General features: G+C 38.9%; 1 protein-coding gene across 1 annotated transcript in view; it reads right to left on the reverse strand.

The window, feature by feature from the left end:
* The window catches only part of CHRM3 (cholinergic receptor muscarinic 3), a 201974-nt gene that overhangs the window by 76204 nt on the left and 100347 nt on the right, over positions 1–25423 (reverse strand). The window lies entirely within an intron of this gene.

Here is a 25423-nt window from a genome sequence, read left to right on the forward strand (position 1 = left end):
CTGGCTGTGCCCCCTCCCAGCTCCTTGTGCACCTCCAGCCCTCTCAGTCGGTAGAGCATGGGAAGCTGAAAAGTCCTTGACTAGTGTAGGCACTACTTAGCAACAACTAAAACATTGATGTGTTATCAACATTATTCTCATGCTAAATCCAAACCACAGCACTGTACCAGCTACTAGGAAGGAAATTAACTCTATCCCAGCCGAAACCAGGACAGAAGTTCATGTAAAGGCCAACTTGCCAGAGCGCATAGACCTATCTTCACAGGAAGATGAAAACACCAGCTACAACTGACACTGTCATTAGTTCTCACTTGATTTCTAATGTTTTTTCTGCCTTTAATGAGCCAGATTCCAACCTTGTTTGTAAGAGGCACACAGTCATGGATACACTCCACTGCCATGTCAGGGCAGAGCCATCCAGAGACAGGCTGCACTGCCCAGTCTAAACATAATGAGTCAAGATTTCAGCCCTTTCAACACAGAAAAATAGGTGTAACATACACATAGGAAATAATCACTTGTAAAATTTATGTTTCAGAAATATCTTACTTTAGTATTTCCATAAAAGAATAGCTACCCTAGCATAAGTATTTTCAACTTAGAACAAGCATTTCTCGTTTCATATGCTACTAGACAGGCTTCTAACCAGAAAAATGCATTAAACTGGTTAAAAAAAAAAAAAAATCATTTGTGAAGTAGTGCAAGAAAACTTCCCCGAGTGTCTGGGGCAGGAAGTGATTGCTTTACTGAACACACAATGCAAAGGAGGAAGGAACTTTTTTTATGGAAACACTGATGTGTAAACCAACTAATAAGACTCACCACCCCTTTTCAAATGGAGCGTAAGTGATAAGCTTAAAGTAGCCAAAAATTATTCCTGCCAGAATGTTTTCATCCTATCTGTACAGTGTAATACATAGACCGTCCCAGTCCTAAGCCACTTACAGTTTCCATCCAAAATCCTTTGAAATGAAAGCTCTGCATGGACTGTAAAGGGCTCAGATCAGAGTCTATATCTACAACACAGTGAGCAGAGATCCCGAGGGTGATTTTTTTAAAGAAGATTTTCTTTCTTCATACATGCCTAATTGTATTTCATTACATAAGTGTGGTCTTAACGACTGCATTTTTTCATGCATAATATCTTTATGAAATTATACACTGATTTGGATCCTCTAGGGCAGATTTCTGTTCATATTTACTGAATGGAGAGTTAAGTTTTTAGGAGAATTAAAGTATGACTTCACTGACAATCCCTACACCTTGCTGAAGCCTTAATGTCAGGTTCACTCCCCTTTCTTAGATGTAAATCGGTGTAATTAATTTTCATCTGATTTTCACTATGGTTCCAAAAGAGAGATTTTTAAAGATCAAGTAAGTTTCCTCTTGGGAAAGCATCCCATGGGGAGAGATAGAGAGAAAAAAATTCTAATTGCTAATGCACAAAATATTAGGACAAAACACAAGCCTCTTCATAAGAGATGGAGGAAACATGAAGACTACGGCACCAATTGTGATGCTTAAGCTGCGTTTTCCCCAAACTACTGCTCTACCTGACCTTTGCATTGTGCAAGTGAGCACGAAGAGGAGAAGGGCCGTGGGACCATGCCCACTACTCTGGCAGAACCCCTCAAGTGAGCTGTGGCAAACACCAGCAGTGCTGCTTCCCCCGTTTAGTCCCTGTTGCTTTCAGCCTCCTTCTGACTGCTCTGGTTTTCTGGGAGGAGACTATGGTTTACTCTTTATACTGCTTTTAAATCACTGAAAGCAAAACACTGGATAAATATGAACACAAATGAGCACACTGTCATGAGATCTACTCTCCTCGGCATGACTCACATGCTGCTTGCCCTTCAGCATAGGATCCTATACAGAAGTGAACTGTAAAACTGTTAAAGGAGCTTTGAGCTCTATTACTGTGCTGGTTACCAAAACAGGCACTCACAGAGACGACACTACTGACATCATGGAAGTGGAAAATGAACTGTTACAAAAGGTTTTACTTTAACAGCTCTTTGCAGAGTTGCAGTACAATCATAACTGCAATCTTGAGCACATTCTTTCCATGACTCTAACAAGGCAGCGTGTCCCGATTCACGCAAATTAGGGGTATAAAACATCCAGAGTATTCCAAGTCATTGTGATGAAGCAAGACAACCAGTGGCAACCACAAATGTGGAACATTGAGGCATTGTTTTTTTGATAATGTCATTGTTGCCAAGACTGCTTGGAACACTTCAGTGGTCAATGACTGTAGCCCTCGACTCCATTTAAGTGCAGAAGAAAGAAGTAGCATTTTAATAGATATTCCACTACCTGCAGCCTTAACCCCCTCTACAGGGTGAGGCAAGACAAGTGAGGCAGGAGAAGGCCATCTTATTGGCAGGACACTTCTGCCCCTGCACTACAGCCTACTGTCTACTGTGGTGCAAATGGATATGCCCCCCAAATGGATAAAGCTTTCACTAAAGTAACCGCAATGATGGCAGTTCTTGTGCGCTGACCCCCGTCCAGCTGTCCACAGGCTGGGCAGCAGTAAATCTGCCACATCTGGCAGCGAAAGAACAGCATGCTGGACTTGGGTGCTCTTTCAAGCTGTTGGGTTCATAGGCCGGCACACAACTGGGCAGAGCTGTGTCTTAGGATGTCATTTTTCCACAGTGCCCAGATGTAAGCAGGAAAATCACTAGATGTGAGTCTGAACCTGTGGGGACTTTTCCGTGTTGCTCTGAACTGATTTGGGGAAAGAACAGTGATCCCTGTGTTGCTTAAAAGGAAGAATAGACACTTGCGTAACTGCAATGGTTATCCCTTGCAATCCCTCTGGGTGTTATTTTCATTGCATCTTTAGCCAATCTCATTAGAGCTCTCAGAAGAGTCCAGTTCCTATCGACTGAGGAAACATTATAAAGACAATTGACTAGGAAAACCTATTCAAGCACATCTCCAGCAGGAGTAATTTCCACTCTATATTTCTAAACCCCTTTTTCAGCACTAGTAGCACTTCTGGTAGCAATGGCCAGGTGGCTGAGATGATGGGACAAGTGGATATAGGTGGGATACACAGACTCCAAAGATTATGTGTGGGCTGGATGACAGAAATTACTCACTTTTCCGTTACTTCTTCAGGGACTGACTGCCTGCAGTAACTTTAAGGCTCAGATTTTCCAGGATGGTATGACGAGTTCAAACCGCTGTTTTTTCTTCCTTAAAGGCTGACCATATGGTCACTCAGCAACATTCTTTCAGCCAGCAAGTTTCCTTCCTTGATGTCTTATATAAATAGTATTATTTATAACATTTGTATAATATCTGTTATATAAATAATATTATTTATAACATTTGTATAATATCTGTTTTATTGTGTTCACCTTCATTATAACAAACAAGTTAAAATAGGCTGTACTAGAAAACAAATAAAAATCTCATTCTGAAATGTAACATAATGCAGCCTTGACACAAATGGGCATAAATGCTGCCCTACTTCAAAGTCTTCTGCTTGCCAAGTTTCTTTCCTAAGATCTCCAAGAATTCACTCGGGTCAACTCAGTTCCTATGTTCGAGTCACTGCTGCTCCGTGGGTATCTTCCCAGTGTTGAACCACAGTGACAGAAATCAGGTAGAGAAAAAAAATGACACAGCTTTTTCATCATAACTTTTAATATATGGATGACTAGCTTTATTGCAACCAATAGTGTGATTCATGCTTTTTTAAAGGCCATCAGTTCCACCTACTACTGCAAAGTTCTCCAAAATACACATTTAGATTTGGTGTCTCTCCTGAAAGAATAGAGCGTAGTAAAGACGCCAAATTTAGGTGTCACTCTAGCCAGTATTTTCATAGATAAATCACCCAGCCGATACTGCTTTTCTTGAAGGCTGGCAGATATTAAAACCTCCTTTCATGCACACCAGGAAAAAACAGCATGACTCCTGTCATGGGTTGAATGTTCTTATTAACTGGAAACTCACCCAGTTTTTGCAAAGCATATTCCTGCCACTTTGCATAATATTGACCAGCATATTCAGGAAATAGCAAAGTGCTAAATAAATGTTCCAGAGGTAACAGTTCTCTGCCTCTCTCTTTGCGTCTAAGCCCACATACCTGTAGGATCCAGAATCTGTGCTGCTCTTGAGGGTTATTTTCTCCCCCCTACGTATGTGCAAAGACTGCACAAGGTTCACTTGCAAGGCCGTGGTTTCCTGCTATAGTCTGAATTCTTCTTTCTGGACCATGGTGAACTGAATTTTAATAGGATCCTGGAAAGTCTCTACAGATCGCTTCAAAATTATCTGAATTGAGAGCATTTGCCAGAGGGAGTGACTTGTTAAAAATTACTCTGAACACCTGGATGTGAGAGACCAAGAGGCTTAACTTTATCTACCTGTCAGTGTATGTCAGGCACTGTAACCAAGGAAAGATGTGTCCTTCCAATCAGAGGTGCCTGTGATAAAAACCGTTATAAACCAGAAGACAATAGGCAACAGAGAGCAACTTTGTTCATGCTAATGAAGATAAATGATGAGATTTGTGGTGGGCAGCGTTGAATCCTGAAGGAGATTGTGAAATAAGAGGAGAGAGAAGAATTTATATATTGTTTCTTCACTCAGATGTTAAAAGTTCCTGTGCTACTGCTTAATGGATAGTCAACAATGTAGGACACAGATTTTATCTGTGATTTCTCTCTGGCTGTGTTTGTAACGTCACACTTAAAATATTCCAATGATGGGAAACTTTCATTCCACTACTACTGACTGTCCGGGAGCTGAGAAGCAAGTTTACTAGTTACAGATTGCATCAAACACTTGACTGTTACTGCCTCAAATGCAAACCAGCAGGACAACTACAGTTTATCTAAACGCTCACTAAATCTTACAAGCAATATCTTTATTTAAGATACACAAGAAAAAATGTTGACATAGCATGTTGTTCATCTCAGATGAATGTTGCCTGACCTTTTAGCACTCACAGCTTAGTGAGACATGTCCATCCAGCTTCCCCTCCCAAATGGGCATCAGCCAGACTGATGCAGACAGATTATCTGTGAGCATGCCACCATGTGAGCTGTATGGTATGGTTGTAATGAATGGTGCACAGGCAAGGTTGAGCTGCTGAGCAGGCTGTGATGGTGATTAGAGGGAGACATAACACTTTATGGGAGGATGTATCTGAGTGACGCCTGGGGATGACCTCAGTGTAGTGGAAGAAAAGATTTATGGTGCTGAATGTCTCTTTTCAGTACTGTGTTACGCGGACAGCAAGGAAAGATACTCTAGCAGGAGGTTTCTTAGCAGACACATAGGAGATGTATTTAGTCTTTGGATAAGAGAAGATAAGAAGAGCGTTAACTGGCATTATGTGCATAAGAGGCGAGAGACTGGATGAGGAGGTTTAGAGACTACAAAATTTTGCAGACATTATAGTCATTTTTTAATGGAATAAACTGTTTTCAGGGAAGAAGCTCCTGTCCAGTGCAGTTCCAAGCAAGGATGAGAGTATATTTGTTGTGTTTGTAATAGAATACAGTGCAGAGGGCAGAGGTAAGGTGAAAAAGGGTGCACCTGAGGCTCGGCAAATAATGGACTGGATGTTCTAGTAGGTCTCCCCAGATTTTGTGCTAATGATTTCGGTTTTTTCACTGACTGCTTTAGTCAATTACCCTAAAAAGTGGTAAATGTAATAAACATGTCTTATGTCTACATAGTTCTGTGTGGCACTGAATGCTATGGAAATACCATAGCATTAAATATTTGGAGATGAGAGCAAAAAATAGCATTCAGATATTATTTAATTTTCTACATAAGAAAATACTGCCTCACAGATTCCATTCTCACTCTAATGTAAATCAAAGATGGCTTATGTTAAGCTAATTGTGTCACATCAATGAAAAATGGCCTAAGAGAGGACCCTGGCACTTCATTTTCTAAGTTTAGTCTTTATAAAACCAATGAGTTCCTTCTGACTTTGACTCTATGACCCTGAAGCACTCAGAAAATGATAGAAAAGGAATTCTGTGCTTGACAGAGATCACTTGTATGAGCCATACCCTTTAGCAACTGCACCTGTTTGCCGCTGTCTCATTTACGACACTTGTAAGGGGAACATTAAGCAAGAATTATGCAATGAACTGATTGCTTAGGTGTAAATTTCCATCCCTTTTTGCCAAAGAGATGGCTATATGACACGCAGTTCATATTTCTTAATTAGAACTACTCAACTGAGGGCAATTTGAGTTATTTCTTGAAGAAGAAAAAGAAATCAATTTTGAAAAAAAGGACTGAAGGAATGGCACTCAGGTTAGTCTGGCAGATGGAAGTTGTGAGTGTAAACTCTTAAGACATCGTGAGCTACAAAAAATTCAAAGTTTAACATAAAATCTCATTGAATTAAAAAACAGAAACATGTTGCAGAAACTTCATTTCTAAAATCACATATACATGAATATTGACTGTACATGGTAACACAAGGAGATGGGCTAGAATGCCTAGAGAAATAAATAGTTTACAGGGGCTGTAAAAGCAGAGAGAAGATAACTAGGATGATGGCAGATTGTGAGCTTGAGCTGGATCTCAAATTAAAGTACCACAAGACCTCCTGGTAAGCCCCAGGTGAATTCAAGGCAAGATTTGTTTTCTCTCTTAGAATATATTCCTAGTTCCTAGTTCCTTAGAATATATTGCAACAACCCATAAATGTTGTGGCAAATAGGTATTAGTGGAATAGAATAAGCTCTGGCTAGATATCCACTGCTGTCATCTGCTCACGAATATTTAAATTGATAAAAAGCCCAGAGATTCCATATCCATATTGTTTTGGCTTTGAACTGCTACAAAGTGGAATAGCTTGCAAAACAATGTCCTGTTGCCTCTGTTCCCCAAATTGCACAATGCAGGCTCAGGGATAGCTTTGTCCTCCCCTTGCATGTTCTTGCACTCTACTTAACCTTTCAATCTTAGGTCATAATGCTAATGTCACTGAGGATTGATATGGAAGATTTACATATGCCTTAATTTCAAAGCAACCATTTGAAGCAATAAACTAAAAATACAAGGGATTAGAAGCAATTCCTGTTACTGCAAAGCACACATTCCAAGTTTGTTAGCAAAATAAAAATCCATCTATAGCAAAGACAGCAGCTGCTAAACACAGACATGAATTTCAGCTGTGGTCAGGAAAACATAATCAGTTGAATATAACAGAAACCAGTGTCTCTCAAGGAGATGAGATTGCAGAAACATATGAACTTTATAAAAGGAGGTGCACTGTTAGGCTTGGTCCTCTGAAGATAATGAGAATCAGAATCTCATCAAAAGTGTTATGATGGAACAGGAAAAAAATTCAACCTGATGTGGACTGCAGACAGAAGAGATGATTTGAGCTCAGAAACAAAGAAAAGTCTGCTCAGCAGCTAGATGCTTTTAAAGAAGGGTAAATTGAATTTAGCAGTGGCATGGAGATAATCATATAAGAGATTATTTTTATGATATATACCAAGACATTTTTCCATGCAGGAAATCAGAATGTCAGAGGGAAAACACAGCTAAATTATTTCAGTTTACTTTTCTCTTATTTTTCTCTTATGCTCACTTTGAATGCATTTCTTTCGTATCCTACACAAAAAAACAAAAAGGTATATTTCTGTTTCAAGGCATGCTGCATGCTATGTACCTGTTTCAGTAAGGCCAAGGTAGAACACAGGTGTAGCTTAATATAGAGGTAAAAAGACATTTCAACCAAATATTTGCAAGAAAACCCACAACAATTAAGAGAAGGGTATAAACTGGGTTATGCAAGTTTACTGGTGTAATAACTTAGTTCAGTATTCTGATCTTGCTCTGCTCATCTGGCATAAACCTTTTGCATTAGTCTTCGGTGCTCCCTTCTGTGACTAGGTACCTTAGTCACTTGCTCTCCACAGAGCCCACACGTTACGTAAAATCCTATTCCAGTGCTTTTCAGGGATTTGTCTTTATTAACAAGGAAAGTGAGATAAACTTCAGTTCAAAACTTCTGTTGATGCTGTTTCATTTTATTGAGCCTGTTGCTAAAATGACTACTGTGGGACTTCTGAGCCCACACCCTAGACTCTATCTTTTCAGGCAGCCACTTCCCCTCTTATATCCAGAAGTTATGAGTCATCTGCCTCACTGAGCCAACAAATGCCTCTTAACCTTTTCCAAGCCTGAGAGAATAACAGCAGAAGGAGGTGTTCAGGCAGATTCTAATGACCTTTTAAATCAGAAAGACTGTGTGGGACAGAATTTGGTCCTAAAGGTCTTTCAGAAAACACACATTACAAAGTAAATGCTAATTGAGCTGTCATTTCAGATAGCATGGCATACTGAAACACTAATATCTACCAAGGAGAATAGTTTCCAGGTCTAAACCAAGCTAAACAGAGTGAGGATTCTTAAGCGTTGGTGGCAGTGATTTATTCTAGCATGCCAATATTTCATTATAATTTTGCAGTCCGAGTGTGATCTTGCATTCCTCTTTCACAGATAAAGGCATAGCAGTCACCCTTCAGAAGGTGTGAAGCCAAGTTAAAGCTTTGAACAGAACATGTATTTTCATTTTGCTGAAATGTCTTTATTCGAACACTTGCAGAAGTTCAGAACATTTCTCGTAACGATGATATTGCTGCTGCAAGAAGCAAGAGAACCCTTTAAGCTGTTCTGCGTACAGCCTGTCAGAGGTTCTCAAAAGCACCATGGGCAGATCCTTTTTCAGAAGCCCTGACTATCAGTATATCTGGACAGATGGAAGTCAGCAATATGCCAGAGACATATTTTCAGGCTGCACTGGAAAGAGTTATTTCTCACCAGATAGAAGGCAGGGAAATTTCTATTACCCCACAATACGATACACAACTATGAGGGTAAGAGAATGTTGTCTTCCCACTGAGTATAAAAGAGAGCTTCAGCAGAAAAGGACATCAAGTAATGGATCTGTGGTCTAATCTGCAAGATAGCTGACATGTTCGTTAAAGGAAGCATATTCAGTTTAAAGCTGACCAGCCAATAGGAACATCTGGCAGAAAGGTACTTCTATTATTTTGAGAAAACGCACAAAATGTAGTATCAAGCATGTCAGCTTGAAAAGAATATGATAGTCTATTTATCATAAAAGCTTGGTTGCCAAAGTGCTTTCTTACATAAGGAGAAGGATGCCTATCCTGACCACCTCAGTTTTCTTAGGTAATTGTAAAATGCCGGTGAACTATTTCATGTTCAGTTTATCCTCTCGTTAACACTGAACGTCACCCCAAAACTACTAAATAATCAGAGAGATCTCTTTTAACACAATAATTAGTATGTTTCAGTGATGCCTATACCATTTTAATCCATCAAATGCTACAAGAAACAATGCATTTGTCATGGGTGGGACCAATTAAGGTACCTGAGCACTGCAGCTGTGTCTGTGACTCTCCATAATCTTGTTCTCCTACAGCCGTCATTTGGTGTGATTGATGACATGTTTGCAAGTCTGTTAGACTCACGGAGAGTTTAATGATATCCAAGGGCAGGAATGAGAGGACGTGGGCCTCTCACATTTCAGCTCACAACATTTTTCATTTCAGAACCTTTCCAGAAGATATCAAACAATTTAATTTTTCCTGCATTATTGTAATAGAAAGTAACTGTGAGGGTTTTTTCCGTCTCGGTCCCACCGCAGTTCTGAGAGCAAAGTGCTGTCCACCTTGTTTAAAAGATGCAACAAAGACCTTCTCTGGTCTTTCCCTCCACATTCTTTATCTTCTACCTGTTAGGGGATTTATTCTCAGGACAATACGGACATTATTCCCTGCTGTCAAAGAAATCTGCAGCAGAAGTTTTGTATCTTTTCAAGGTGTTTCACACTGTTTATATTTTAAAGGTTAGAATACAATTTGATTTTTTTCTTAACATGTTCTGGCAATTAATAATGGTAATCAGCATTGTCAAAAACAATAAAAAGTTTTACCTGAATTATCTACAACATTTAAATACAACTACATACAATAACAGGTTGTGAGGCTATAAATGCCTCTAAATTTGATTAGCTTTAAATTGGTGTGATTATTTGTATGTGTCAGTTAAGCACAGGAAGTATTTACAAACTTATGGGATGATGGGTTTAGACTATTGAACATTATAAAGTATATTTTTTCCCTAATGATTACATCACTAGACCAAGACTAAAGATACACAGGTTGCTTTTCATAAGCCAGTAACCATCCGCATTACTTGGGGAAAATCTTTACATCCACACTTCAGGTGCCTTATCACTGAAATTAGAGCCAGGGCCTTTCTTCACCTTTGCAAACTGGTATAAAACAGCTAAAAACATAGAAGTTTATAAATAATGTTGTGGTAGTTTAATTGTACAAGACAACACAAGCATAGTAGCTTCAGAGTGGAAAGATAATTTTTCCTAACTGAAATTATGGAGAGAATGTATTTAAGCAAGTACAAATAGACTAGGATACTGGAACATACATAAATATTCAATAATAGGAATCCAGTGAGACTGCTAATGTCTGGTCTTCAGCCTCAGAAGCAAATGGCTCACAGACAAAATCTTCCTCTGGAGAGTTATTCACCTCACATGCCTTCAACACCACCCATTGCTGGACAAACTACCCGTTCCTGAAGCACCTCTCTCTCTAGGATGTCCACTAGCTGAGACAAGATGCCTAACTTTTACATGGAAAAACACCGGGGACATAAATTCTAGACTAAATATATGTCAGAACAATCATGATGTGAATATCTTGAGCATACCTACCATTTATTAGGCCACAAACATTTATCTTCTCAAGTGTACTAGCCATAGAAGACAACTGAACTCCCTAAGTCAGTCTTAAGGGAGTTCTAGATGACAATTTATGAATAACCCTGCTCCCACATAGCTTGGATCAAGATATTAATTTGTCTCCCTATTATTTAAAAAAAATAAATAAAATAAGGAGTAATACCAGAATCATAGAGAAGTTATGATGTTAACGAAAAGTTTTAAAGTGTTCATTCATTTCAATGGTAAGAACCCTGTTAAAAAATAGCAAAGTTTAAATATTTGGGAAGGGAAAAGTATTTGGAAGGGGAAAAGAGTTTGCAACACATTTCCAAAAATATGAGAACTCCTATCTTTGGGCTCATTTCTTTACTTGTTAATTCATTTTAGGTGAAAATCGTTTCCATTCAATATTATTGGTATTTCAGCTACTGTGTGCCAGGTGTTCCTCAACTGTCTGTAATTACCTGCATATACTGTACTTTATGTTGTCAGTCTAAAAATCACTGTGTTGTTTTATTTTTATCATTTATGGAAGAACGTCAAAAGTCTAGCTTTTAAATTCAGTTTGGAAAAGCAAATCAGTGTGAGTCAACTTTCAGAAGTGGGCAGTATATCTATCAGTAAGGGCTTTGCAACCGGTCTGGTTGGTCAGCTGATAATCAACAGGAAAACCTGATTTTACTGCACGAATTCTCAAGCATCTGTAGAAATTACAAAGCTGCTGTGAACCACAGAAATGCCCTGTCAGATTAGAATCAGTTTTTGTCTTAGTGAAGTCTTGATTTCAACTGGACCTAATTAACACCATAAGCAATCCTTTGTACTAATATTCTGAGTAGACTTGTATATGTAATGCATACAACATATACAGCTCTATATTCAGGGCAGAATTTTATTTTCAAGCTTTCATGGTTTTTAATACTAGAAAACACTTGTGAGGTATGGTGCATCATTTGCTTTGTTAGCTTAGACAGTTGTATAAAGATGGGATTTTTGGTAAATATTAATTTTAGTATTTTCATTATGACAACATGGCAGCATAATTCAGCTTAAAGGAAATGAATATTTTCCCTACTTTTCTCAAAAAAATAGCAATATAAGAAATGAGTTCTGTAACGGCTTGCTGCAGAAAACCACAACCATGTTATTTAACAACAAAAGACCAAAAATGCAACAAATGAATGTGTGAGACTACCCTGATGCGAGAGGAGTATTCATGAGGGGAACAGACATGACTAGGATTGCTAATAGGTCATACAAAAGATAGGTTACCACGACCCATTACATTCCATAGCATTCGCAGAGGTACACAGGTGTGGGCAGTATGCATACAACGCTATTAATGGTACTAGTGCATAGATTCTGTTTCTTTGTTCTCAACAAGTGGTAAATGCAGCTGCTGAGGTATCTTCAAAGGGAGCCACACTAGCTCCCTTAGTTGTGGATTGGGTTTATGCCAGACCCAATTTCACCATAATTTAGAGCTATATCACACTGGGTCTGTGCGAGCCCACAGAACTTCAGTGCTTTGGAAAGGTACACGAAACATTTTTTTCTAGCTAACATTACAATTTTTTAAGGTTTCTGGAGCCAGTCTAGTACCCTGATAGATGAAGTCCTCAAACACTTGGGGCGGCATAAAAGAAATCATAAAAACACCCCTGCTTAGGCTCATCGAAATGTCTCCCTAAAGTTTTCCTCCACCACGATGACTTCCAAAAAAACCAGACAATGTATATAGATCGTTCATCTGGGTTTTCATGGGACAGTTTTATCTTCTTTTCTTTTTCTTTTTGGCATTTTTATTGCGCTTTGTGCAAGAATGCTCCTGGGCATAGCAGTAATACTAATAATTAAATAACATTCTTATGATCAGACAAGCTATTCTACCTGATGCAGGGACAATCTGATGAACTTCAGTGAGGTCAAACTAGCTGGATTCACTTGGCTTAAAAAACCTAAGAAATAGATCAGTGTTATAATTTCAACCCAGAAAAATGTAGGATATTAAACTATTTTATAGAGGGAGACATGTATCTACAGTTAAAGTAGACAAAATACAAAGTACAATCAGTAGCTGGGTGAGGAAGTAATTTTCCTTTATGGTACAGTTATAAACCAAGTACATTACAGTAGGTGTTAGTATTATTAATCATGTTTACTACAGTAGTGCCTAAAACCATGCAAAAGATTAGCCTCATAGGATTTTGTAGTATGCAGAGATACACAGCAAAAGACCATAGCTATCCTGAAGAGTTTATAGAAGAGGTAAACAATACAAGCACCGGAGGGGAAAGTGGTACAAAAAATGAGTGGCGTGAGCAATGCAATCAGAGCAAATGTTAGTTTTGCAACAGGAAAGAGAGAACAAGAGGCTGAGACGGGACAAGAGGGGAGAAGGGGGCACTAAGAAAGGGACAGCTCAAGCAGAAAAGACAAGACAAAGAAATGTAGGTGAGCATGACCAGGATAGAAGCACTTGGGGCAGATGTGAAGTAAAACTGAGGTGAAGGGTGGTGACAGAGATTCAGAACAGACATCCACTAAGTGGAGGGGCAGAGACAAGCCTGCCAAAAGTGCAGAGAGAGTTGAAGACCACAGGTAGCCTGCTACAACAGCCAGCTGGACTCTCTGGACCCTCTACTTGCCCACAGGGTTGTCCTGGAGCTGGTGGGAGCTTCCTCAGCAGGTCAAGAGGCATTTGGGAACAGGTTCTGCTGGACGCATCTGAGACACATGATCCACTGATTTGTTCTTGTATTTGTGCTCTTACATCATTATATTTAGAGATGACCATGCCACAAAAAATCAGTTATTTGCAATTTTGGACCATGGAACTAAAAAATAAAGCACATATGACACCTGCCTTAAAAATGATACCAGCTATCACTCTTTGATTGAACCAAATCAGCTCTTCAATCAAAACAAAGTGAAATTAGGCACTTTATTCTTGAACAGACATTACTGATACCAGTGTATCTCAAAGAATTAGGATAACTGTCAGTCACAATACAGCTTTTCTGTTCAATATTTACTGACAAATTTTATCTGCCCTATGCACAGAGCGAGGAGGCAGTGAAAATCAGGCTGCACATAAAATCTTTTTAACAAACAGCAATGACAACTGACAATGCAAAATTAACAAAAATGTTGGCGACAGTGTGGGGTTTTTTTTTTCATTTTGGTGTCACCAGATGAGTTTCAAAGCAGAAAAGAAAAAGGGGCATATTATACGTAAGACTGCATGCAAATTAATGGTAAAGAACACATGGATACAATTTCCTAGGGCAAGGCCTGTTCCTGTAATCAGCTGCACGAAGGGTAAAATATCTCTGACCCCACAGAAAATCCCACAGAAGTCTATAGAACTCCTCTGGGGGAGCGTTTGGTCTGGAAGGCTCTGGTTTCAGGATCTGCATGACAAATTATTTTAAAGGTTGTCTTTATTTACTGGGCAGGAACCCAACCTAGAAAGTAGTGAATATGAAGAAGACCTATTGGTTCAAGCAGACTAAGAGATGCTCCTAGACCAATGCTTTCATGAAAGGGTTATAAGACCAATAAGCCATATGAACAAGGGATGAGTGTATACACATATACAGGGAGGAGGTAATTTTATCTCTGCAGATAAAATTGGGAGAACTTATAATAAACAAATACATGTAATTCTGGTAGAAGTGTTGTAAAAGAAATAGAAAATTAAGAGTAGCTGCAGAATAGAGAGCTTTTTTTTTTTCTTTCCAAATTGTATTTTCTCTAGATTACTCAAAAGAAAACTAGCCCATAATCTATTTAGTGTATATGTGCTATCAAAAAGAGAAAATACTAAAAGGATCTTCATTCTGTCAAAGAAGAAGCACTGGAGTAGTGGCCTGAAGCTGAAATAAATGTCTGGAAACAAGCAAAATGCACACATTGTCACGGAATTTAGTCATCTACTAGGAAAACCATTGAAATTTAGTGTATATGTGCTATCAAAAAGAGAAAATACTAAAAGGATCTTCATTCTGTCAAAGAAGAGCACTGGAGTTAGTGGCCTGAAGCTGAAATAAATGTCTGGAAACAAGCAAAATGCACACATTGTCACGGAGTATAGTCATCTACTAGGAAAACCATTGAAAGAAACAACAGATCCTCTATCACTTCATGTCTTAGACATCATTCGGAAAGTCACTTACTCTTTAATTTAAAGTGGTTTAGATCAACACAAGAATAACTTGGTGAAATTTAATGATTTCTGAATGTTAAATGAGGACATATCTGTACCAGGTACAAAAACAAACAAAAAAGACACAGATGTACATGACTAACTTCTCCCCTCACAGCTGAGGAATGTCTGGCTGTCTGAGAGTGACAAAGAGAACCCCAGCTCCCTGCAGCAATCTTCCTGAGACTTCCCAGCTTCTCAGCTTTTCACTGACCTTCCCTTTCAGTTCATCCTCCACGTTTTTTTTCTTTTATCTTTTTTAAAGGAGATTCTTCTAATACAACTGGCATACAGCTGTTTAACAATCTCAGTAAACCACAGCCGGAGCTGAGGAGTCTTCTCTCATTGCCATTCACCTGATTGTTTTGGTAGAAGACATTCCTTCTATCTAGATAGCAGGAGTATTTCTTTGTTTCTTTCTCTCTTGCTTTATTCTTTATTAACAATACCTTTATGGCCATCTTCAAATTCACCTTTTTCTATTGAGGCAGAGTGCAATGCCAAGCTGAACAAGGAAAGACTGCATAGTTATGAAAATACACTCCGTATTTTCTGAATTCGGTGCCAACCTCTGTGTGTTTGCAATCAAAGCAAATTGCTATGGAATTAAATGTTACAAGTTTTCAGACAGAGAAAGAAAAGCAATGAAGCTACTTAGGACCACCCAAGCAAATAATAAATGCCAATCCAACAGCCACACAGTAACAGCTCCTTGGCCCTGTCCAGCCTGTGACATAACTGCCAAGGTAGACAGCAAGATGAGGGAATATTAAACCTTTCGGGGTTTTGGGAAACTGGTGGAGCCAGAAGCACAGTGAGCAGTTGAAGGCCTCCAGGGCAACGATAGCAAAAGCTGTCAGCTTGACCAAGGATAATACGGGGAGCCTGAAAGCAGGAAAGGTCTTTTCTCCTTGTCAGATATGGAGCTAAGAAACTTGGGGGGAACTTATATTCTTATTTTTTCTTACCAGCTTTTGTAAATAAGTCACATACACAAAGTCCTATTGTCATGTGACCTTCTGCTTGCTTTTGAAGGTTAAGTAATAAGTAATGAATTATGAATAACTCATAATTAATAAGTAATGTTCCTTTTCAGAGTGACTGGGGTTGACTTGCTGATCACAGTATTTCAGAAAGAAAAAGCCTGTAGTGAAAACAGGATCATTCTGTTCAAAGAACATTAAGAGAAAACACATGGACAAAGGCTCTATCATAAAACTTTTCAGAGAGATGTGGAGGAAGCCAGGTTTATTTCTAAGGACTGTCCTAGAAGCATCTCTATGGGAATGGGGTATTAGGTACAATTTCAACCTCCAAACTCAAAAGTTCCTAAGCATAAAGAGAGAGAAACTCTGTTCCTGTTTTCTTGGAAACCCTCCAAAAAGGGAGTTTGCAGTGAACAGGTGCAGGGAGCCCTGAACAGATGCAGGTCCCAGCGTGCTTGCAGTGCGTAAGTCTGTGTAGGCTTAGCAATGCCTCAGGCTGGCTACACATCAATGGTACTCAACGTCACTGCTTATAGGTATTATATTTCTGTAATGTTTACCTTCAAAATCAATACTTTAGAGAGGCTTGACTGCATGAATATCAATAGTGTAGGACTAGAGGAACTGCCACTAAACTTATATCCTCTTCAGGATCAAGGATCTAGGACAAGCATTCCTAGGTCAGGTAATAGAGAAAGGCATTATCAACATAAAATGATATTTATTTTTCCTACCCCGTTCTCTTCCCACTGATTCCTCCTACCATAATAGTTCTCCTGTACCCGTATCTCCTCTCTTCTGCTCCATATTACAGCTCTGACAATACTCACTCCCCTTCCTCCTGCAATAATCGCCTGAATTTTTCATTTGGTCAAAAAGACATGCTATTTGCCCCTCCAATGCACTGAGAGGCATTGCTTATCTCACAGACAAGCAGCATGCATTTATCTTCCGGCTAGAAGATGCTTCAACCTATTGGAAGGAGTGCTCCTCTGGCCGGGCTTCAGTGGGGACTCAGCACACACCCTGTGGCTACTTCGCTGATGAACTTTGCATCGCGTCAGTGGGCCAAGCAGCACTCTGCTCTCCACTGCAAGCAGGCAAAACTGGGTCACAGGCGTGGGCTTGATATAGAGAAAAAACATTAACAGTCTGCAACCCTCATGCAGACATGAGGAAAACCCCTGGTAGAGAACAAGAGGTGCTTAAAATGTGCTTAATTTCCCACCTGTATTAGTTCTGTCTGTGTGAAAGAGTTAGGATTTTGAAGCATGAATTCAGGCAAGTTAAGAAGAGTCCTAAACTGCTGCAGACTCATGTAACTATATGCATATTTACTTATTTTTCACTAAGTTTTGCCCACTATCAGGAAATCATGTAGTTATAAAGGTTTGCTTGAACAGCTCCTCACTGAAACTGGAGATGTTTTGCTGTCCCTGCAATTCCTCTGCTGCTGACTTCACTTTCCCTCATTTTGACATGTGCTGAATGTCACCAGGGTGTCCACTGGATAGTTTGACAAGCAAGTCCTCTGCACTGGACTCTAGAAAAGCTAGGAAAAATCCATAATCTCACATTTGATTTGATAGAGCTAAAAACCATGAACTCATGACATATGAAAAATGACAAATAGGTCATGTATTTAACTGTAAAACAAACTCCACAGGGGAGAGTTTCAACATAACATCTGTTATGTATAAAAAAGGTTATGTGCTGGGTTTATTCATACCGTTTTTAGAGAAAAGCACACTTAGTCCAACTGATAAATTGTCTGAATTTATTTTACACATGTGGGTTTAATTTTGTATTTACGGATTGCATCAATTTATCTGATTTTCTTCACATCAAATGAGGGAAATGAAATATTTATTATGTTAGCATGAAACACGTTTTCCTTAAAGCACTTTTTTCTGTCCACAGTGATTAGGGTGGCAGCATCATTATTATTTGTTGTTCCCACAGTTTCTATTTTTCTACTGAAATCCAAATGTGATTTTGTTGTTAACTCAATCACTCTAAATAAGTTTATTTAGAACTTATTTCCAATAAATGTTCTTAAAAACAGAGCCAGAGTCATTTGCATTGCCCTGAAGGAGCTAATTCAAGGCATTTTTGAATAGATCATAATGTGGAGACATTTTTCCGATTTTGTTTTTTGTCAGTGAATGTATTGTACCTTAAAAGTTTCAGCAGAATGAAATATCACTAACTGTACTCCAGTGAAACAAAAGAAAAAGTGAATTTTACTATAATCATCAATTCTGGATGCAAAGCTTTAACAGAAGCAGCATTTTATCTTAGCAAAATACTAGAAGTGCACACATGTACATACCATACAGAAATTGACTACTAAGTCTGTTTATACTTAATTGCTGCACAGAGATCTACCAGTAGCACAACCTTGCTAAGAGTCAGGGTGTCTACCTGTGACCTAAACTGTACAATTAGGAGGAAAAAGCTGGAACTGAAGCAGGAATAAGGGGTAGGAGAAGAGGCTCTCTTGTGACCATTTGATGTTAAAAATTCTAACTTTTTATGATAACTATAACTAAAGAGGTATTAAATATTATCCCTTTATTGCACATAAAAGTAATGCATTATCTTTTGGGAAAAAAATCTGAAGCTACATCATTAAACATGCTCATCTCAGATCACTGATTCAGAATACAACAGTATGAATAGCTTAATTATTTCATTAATTAACAACGAACAACAAAGGAATGCGTAAGAGGTTCATAGAATCATAGAATAGTTTGGGTTGGAAGGGACCTCCAAAGGTCATCTAGTCCAACCCCCCTGCCGTGGGCAGGGACATCTTCAACTAGAGCAGGTTGCTCAGAGCCCCGTCCAACCTGGCCTTGAATGTTTCCAGGGATGGGGCATCCCCCACCTCTCTGGGCAACCTGTGCCAGCGTTTCACCATCCTCAGTGTAAAAAATTTCTTCCTTATATCTAGTCTAAATCCACCCCCCTTGAGTTTAAAGCCATTCCCCCTTGTCCTGTCACAACAGGCCCTGCTAAAAGGTTCATTACATGAACCTTTGTGAAGTTATGTATTCACTGTATGATAAAAATTTAGGTTTATTTTTTTATAAATTCTTATGTATAGGATTTGTACTTTTTGCCTCTTGAGTCCATATATTTTGGCAGTGTATCTTCACATAATACAGGTTAACACAAGGTTAACATTCAGAGGTAACCCTTTTTTTTTTTTAATACATACAGAAGAAACAGTTTTCACATGAATTGCCTTTATTAGAGACTATGAGCACAAAATAACCTCCTCTCTCCACCAAGATTACTGCATGCGCGTCTGGCAAACCAGTCCATGCTGAGAGGAAGACAGTAATGCTTTCTAAGGAAAGCATGTTGGTACTTATACCAACAGCCCAGACTCCTAGGAGGGCTAGGGGTGCCACACATCTATCACAGACACAGCACTGCACAGTTAGATATGATGGCCATGACCTCTCAGGGGCTGCCATAAAGGTTTGCACATGGCTACTAATTTCTTTTGCCACCCAGTGAATGTTAAGTGCTAAAATGCCATCACTGCAGGCTATGTGCTCTGGCATTTTCTTTCCATGTCTCAGCTGTAAACACTGGCCTTGTGGGCGCCTTCTGTCTTTGGGTGAAAATGCTGAAGACCCGGCTCCTCCTCCCACCTGACAGAGCCCAAAGACATAAATCCTACTTTCAGAGACACATCAGTAACTCTTACGTAGTAAACCTACATTTGTCTCACAAACTGTGTTTCACAAAGTGGTGCCGAGCTCACAGCTTGGAGTACAAGGGAAAGCAGCAACTCATTTTACCAAGTGGATGTCAGCTGAAACACATGAATACAACCAAAGAAATGCACAATAAAGGGGTTTGGAATTGATCTCACCATTTTCATGTTTTATTACTGCTTCAATGCAATTCAGTAAGTAACAATCCATCATGAAAACACAATAAATACGGTTAATTGACATCTATTTCAGTCTCGTAACGTAGTGTGCTTCTGTATCTTAAGAAAGCTCCTGGATGACTAATGAGGTTTTTTCCTCTCTCAGGCTAAAGGATCTAGGGCATTTTACTTTTTCAAGCCCTAAATGATATTGCATGGTTTACCATAAGTGATATTATCTGTAACACTCAACCTGAAGACACAGAAGATACACTCCTTTCTCAAAATCTCATATAAATTTTGGAAGATGTTTTAAAATTACTTCAGTAATTCAGGAAGTATATTGCAGATCTTGTCCTAAGTATTTTTATTACTCTAAAGAAGGACTAAACCGTCATTTAAGCGTTGCTTTTAATAATTCAGCCAATATCTTGGGAGGCTGTTTGCACTGCTTCACCTGCAATTACCTCATCAGGTTTTTGCAGGGTGTTTGATAAAACAAGCAATAAAGTCACACATCCGTGGACAAACTTAATTCACTTAAGGCACTAAATTCACTTAAGACACTAACAGTGAACTTCAGGCAGTAAGAGTTGAAGAGGAGGAGATAACCCGCACAAAGCACCCGCACACCAAGCACAAAGTATACTGTGATTAGAAAACAAAACATAAGGAAATTTTTCCTCACTGGCTATGTATACCAGAGAGGAGTATCTAGTACAAATTCCACCCTGTACTCTTCTGAATATCAAGTGAGCCTCACATTTTAATAGAGAATGGTTTCAGGACTGGAAGCTCCTGAATTAATCTATGTGGCATTAATTAAAAACACATCTATCTTAGAAAATGTATAGAAGAAATACTGATTGCATCAATCTAACAATTATAAAGAGATTAAAAAAGAAGATGGAAAGAAATGAAGAACCCGGATTTCAAAAGCTTCTACTTCCTCGGAGAGAGGAGTTTCAGCACTGCACTTGGGGTCACCCTGAAAGGGTTGTGTATGGGGTTTTTCTTCTTCCCCATCTCTTTCTCCTGGCAGGAGGTCAGAATATCCTTAATAAGAGTGATATAACTAGCAATCGGTGCTGTTTAGTCATTCTTCCTCTGAACTGGTGACTGTCACACAGCTTACATTAAAAAAAAACACAGTAAAAAAAGGTGTATTTTTCACCTGTATTTCAAGCTCCACTAGACTTCTCTGTAGTTCTAATACGTTTATTGCGGATATTATGTGTAATTTTTTTTTTCTTCTCAACACTACCTAGACTCCGTGTTTCTATTTGAAGCTTTATAAATAATTCAAAGAAGCACAAAATCCAGATAAACCTACTGAAATGTAAGATACATCCAATCATATTTAACTGAGGAAAACAAAGAGACAATTTCCAAAAACCAAAAACCCTTTTCAAAACTCCTTTGGTCACAGAGTATTCAATTATTTTTGAAGCACAAACCAGATAAACCTACTGAAATGTAAGATACATCCAATCATATTTAACTGAGGAAAACAAAGAGACAATTGCCAAAAACCAAAAACCCTTTTCAAAACTCCTTTGGTCACAGAGTATTCAATTATTTTTGAATAATTTACTGAAAGCCCCCAAAATTTCTGCTGTTCTAATTTTGATGTTATTGAACTCTCTATTGAAGGCAATGGATAATTGAAATAAGTTTACTCTTACTTCAATAGTAACCAAAATGGGCTATTAGAAAAGAAAGAAGAATACAGAACTTAATAAATAAAAGAAAAAGCTGTATTAGTTTTTGTTGTGTCAGTATCTGCATACCTATAAGACCATTCAAATATCTTTATTATTAGCAATTTTACATCAAGAAACCATTGAAAAATAACTTCCTTTTCATTTTAGAATATCACAAGTAAAAGAAGAAAATTAATATTTAGCAAGTTAATAAATTAATTTTGTTTTATCTTTGCATTTTTCTGCTAAGAGCTGAAAAGCATTTTGCAAATATTAAGTATCCCTCTAAGCTGACTGTTTCTACTATCGACATATTTAGAAAAATCGAAGCAAGAGAAGTACCAATGACTGCTGAAAGTCAAACAGAAAGTCAATGGCAAAAAAGAGTATTTCAGAATCTGCAGTCCTGATTACCCACCCACAGTCTTCATCACGCAACGACACTCCTCTTTCTCTATGAAGACAAGATGATTTACCACTGCCTTCTCCATAATTGGAATATTCATAAGCAATTATAGCTGTGTTCAAAGAATGTTCTTGGACTCAAACTCTTGAATAAAACTATTATCTAGGATTAAAAAAAAGGAAAGCATGTTTTCACAGAAAATAGCATATATTAATTTTATCAGGTTGTTTCAACGCTATTTATGAAATCCATGGAGTTATACAGTAAAATTTACTACTGCTTCTGTAATTTTAGAGACCTTAAGTCTGGTAACACCTGTGACAACTTTGACTCCAAATAAGAAATAAAGTCATCATGGTCCTGTTAATGTGGAGCCACAAACTGCATTAACTACCAAAGTCTCTTTACAGTTTACAGTGTAAGTCCTGCAATAAACATCCAGGAAAAAAGAACAAAATCTCTTTAGGTTTACCTGAGGAAATATAAACAATTCACAATACCAGAGCAAGTTGAAAGGGTCATACATAAGAAAGCAGGCAACTTTTCAACTTAAAAGTTATTCTTTTAAAAGGTGTATTTTGGCACTCGCTCCTCTGTAACTGAAAAGCAAGATACCGCTTATTCAACTTCAGCCTAAACCTACGGAGCCTCCGAGGGTCTTCACCAGGTTTTGAAGCAGGCCCCTGGAGAGCTAAATAAAATAAAATAAAAATAATAAACAAGCTGCTGCTGCCCTAATATCTCTGCTCAGTGCAAACCAGGCTGCTCTGTATTGGCTTAGCAGATCAGGACGCTTTCCTGCAGTAGTAAGGAGCTGGGATTTCACTTTGCAGCACTGGGTGCTTTACCTCACGCAGAGAAGGAAATACCAGGGCAGCTTTATGCCAATTCCACACATGTTCCGGAGCTGTTAAGTGAACACCCAGTTTCAAAGTGTTTCGACAGCCTGGGTGAAAGCCTCGGCGCAGGCTGGTGCCTCTGCGGCCACTCGCCCACACGGCTCTCCCAAGCAGGCCAGCTGCTTCGCAGTGAAGGAAAGCAGGAGCGGTCAATGAACGGGTGCTTTCTGCACCCAGAAACTGCAGCCTTATCGAATAAATAGCCTTAAAAATTCCCCCCACACATTCAAACCTGTCTCTAAAGCAAACATGGAAGGCTTTGTGTCAGTGATCCTCAGGCTGAAAGGATTTTGTTTAAAACCCAGTTGCACACGCTCAGCCTCAAAGCAGTCACACGACACCCTCCTTCCCAGCCAGACGGCCTGGCAGTGCTGGAGGCTCACCGGCAGCTGTGCAAACCCCTCGCCTTCACAGTGTCCCCCAAACCATGCCGATGAGACCCAGTGAAACGCGGGTGCCGAGGCCTCCCGGGGGCAGAGCCGGGAGGGATGTGGGCAGCACTGCTGCAGGTGAGCCCGTAAGCAGCCACCCTTGGGGATGCACAACGCGGAAAAGGCTGATGCCGAGAACCCAGAGGCAGGGCAAGTTCACTGAGGGGGGAACTGAAAAGCAAAACAAAAGGTGGTGTTCCGGCTTCAGAGAAATAAGTGGCAAAACCCATCCCAGATATCTCTAAATCCTCCTTACTTTTCTTTAAGCAAACAAGAAGCCTGTTGCTTGTAAGCAAGCGAAACTGAGCTAAACTTTTGTACTACAAAATGTGAACTTTTTGTGTCCACGGGTACATACTGATAAACTTTACTATGAAATGATTACCACTAACTTTGCAGAAGATGACATGAAATTGCAAGGCAGCTATACGTACACACAAATTTTAAAATTTGCATGGATTCTTCTAAAGTTGTCAAGGGTGCCTTTTCTCTAATGAGTCAAAATGATGCATTCTTTAAAATTAACTTTAATGACATTCTAAGTAGTGGAACCTGATAAAAAAGGAGTCGTAGTAGGATGTCTCTCCAGGTGTGTTTACTCACTGGCAGTTTTAAGAAAAATCAGATTTGCTGGTGGATTTATTTCAGATGTTTGCAATAATATGACTTAGGAAAAATATTTCAGATGGGAAATAGAACTTATTGGTACCTGCTTAATGAAGCAATGGAATTACTGTTCCCAGTGTCAGAATGTAATAATGGGCTTATTTCCCATTAGAATTTGCTGTTAATAACTAAGTGGATAACCACAGACACCAAAAGCCATGCAATCCAAATTTCAACTTAAGTTCAATATATTTTCAATGTGAATATGCTGTATTTCTCCTAAAATCACATTTTAAAAATCCACAGGTGACCAACCAGTGTACAACTTTCTTTACCTGTTTTGAAAAAAATCAGTGCCGATTTCTGGCAGAGATTATATGGCTTTTTTTGATCTCTGTGACTTCTACTCTGCTCCCCTTGCAAACACTGTGTATCTATCATTCTGCACACTCTGGAGCACAGTGCACTGGAGTAAAGCATCCGCCATACAAGAGCCCCTCAGCTGGCAGCTATGTTTTGCAGAGAGACCTTGAGAGAGAGATGTATGTTGAGTTCTCTGTGGTGGATGGGAGAATGGTTCATAACACTGCAGGGTAATCTCTGTGGACCATTCTTTTGCAATAAAGGGAGATTGGCTCTGGATGTAAGTTGTGAGAGAAATGACAAATATAGACCCTTTCTCAAATTTCATCAGGATGGTGAAGCCATCTATAGGGGAAAAACACTTGACATATTACGAGAAATTATATTTTACTAAATTTCATTGCATTTCAGTTTTAGGCGTTTATGATCCTAAGTTTTTTCTTTAGAGCTGGCTGAAAATGAATAAACATAACCCCCATAAATTGGCAGGGAGTGGAGACAAAGTCTTTCCATTTGAACACAAATATATGAAGCCCAACTTTCAACTTTTGGTTTGTAAAGCTACTGCCTTCGAAAACTACTAATCAAATGCAATCAAGAAGAGAGATGCTCTAGATTTAGCTGTCATTTGTTGCTATAAGAAGTAGTGGAGCAATAAATGTAATACAAAGGAAAATGCCAAACTCTTCAGCCCAAGCGAAGATCTGCACTGAACCAAAACTTTCTGAGAAGCTATTAAAGAATCCAGCTGATAAATTTTCACCACACTTTAAGATTTCATTTCCACAGTTTAAATTGCTAAAGTCACCTTCGAACTCAATGGAAACAGTCCAAAGTCTTTGGCAGGACTCACAACGTGCACACTGTTAACCTCCAATTTCTCTACCATCAGCAGAGTCTATTTGCTGAAGAACTGGTCCAATATGTAGTTAAGTACAATGTGTGCATTTACATTAACAAGTTAAGTACAATGTCTGCACAGAAAAGTACGTAAGAGGATATCCGAGGTAAAGCAGAAATACAAAAGAAGATAACATGCAATAATTATAACCGCACATGGTGATGACTTTACTTTTACTGCATTGTTCTTCCTTTCTATTTGTTGACTGCATTTGTTCTTTATTGCCTCATATTTAAAGAATATATAAAGTTGACT

The sequence above is a fragment of the Aptenodytes forsteri genome, unplaced genomic scaffold (assembly GCF_000699145.1).
Source record: "Aptenodytes forsteri isolate BGI_AS27 unplaced genomic scaffold, ASM69914v1 Scaffold10, whole genome shotgun sequence".
Lineage (NCBI taxonomy): Eukaryota > Metazoa > Chordata > Aves > Sphenisciformes > Spheniscidae > Aptenodytes > Aptenodytes forsteri.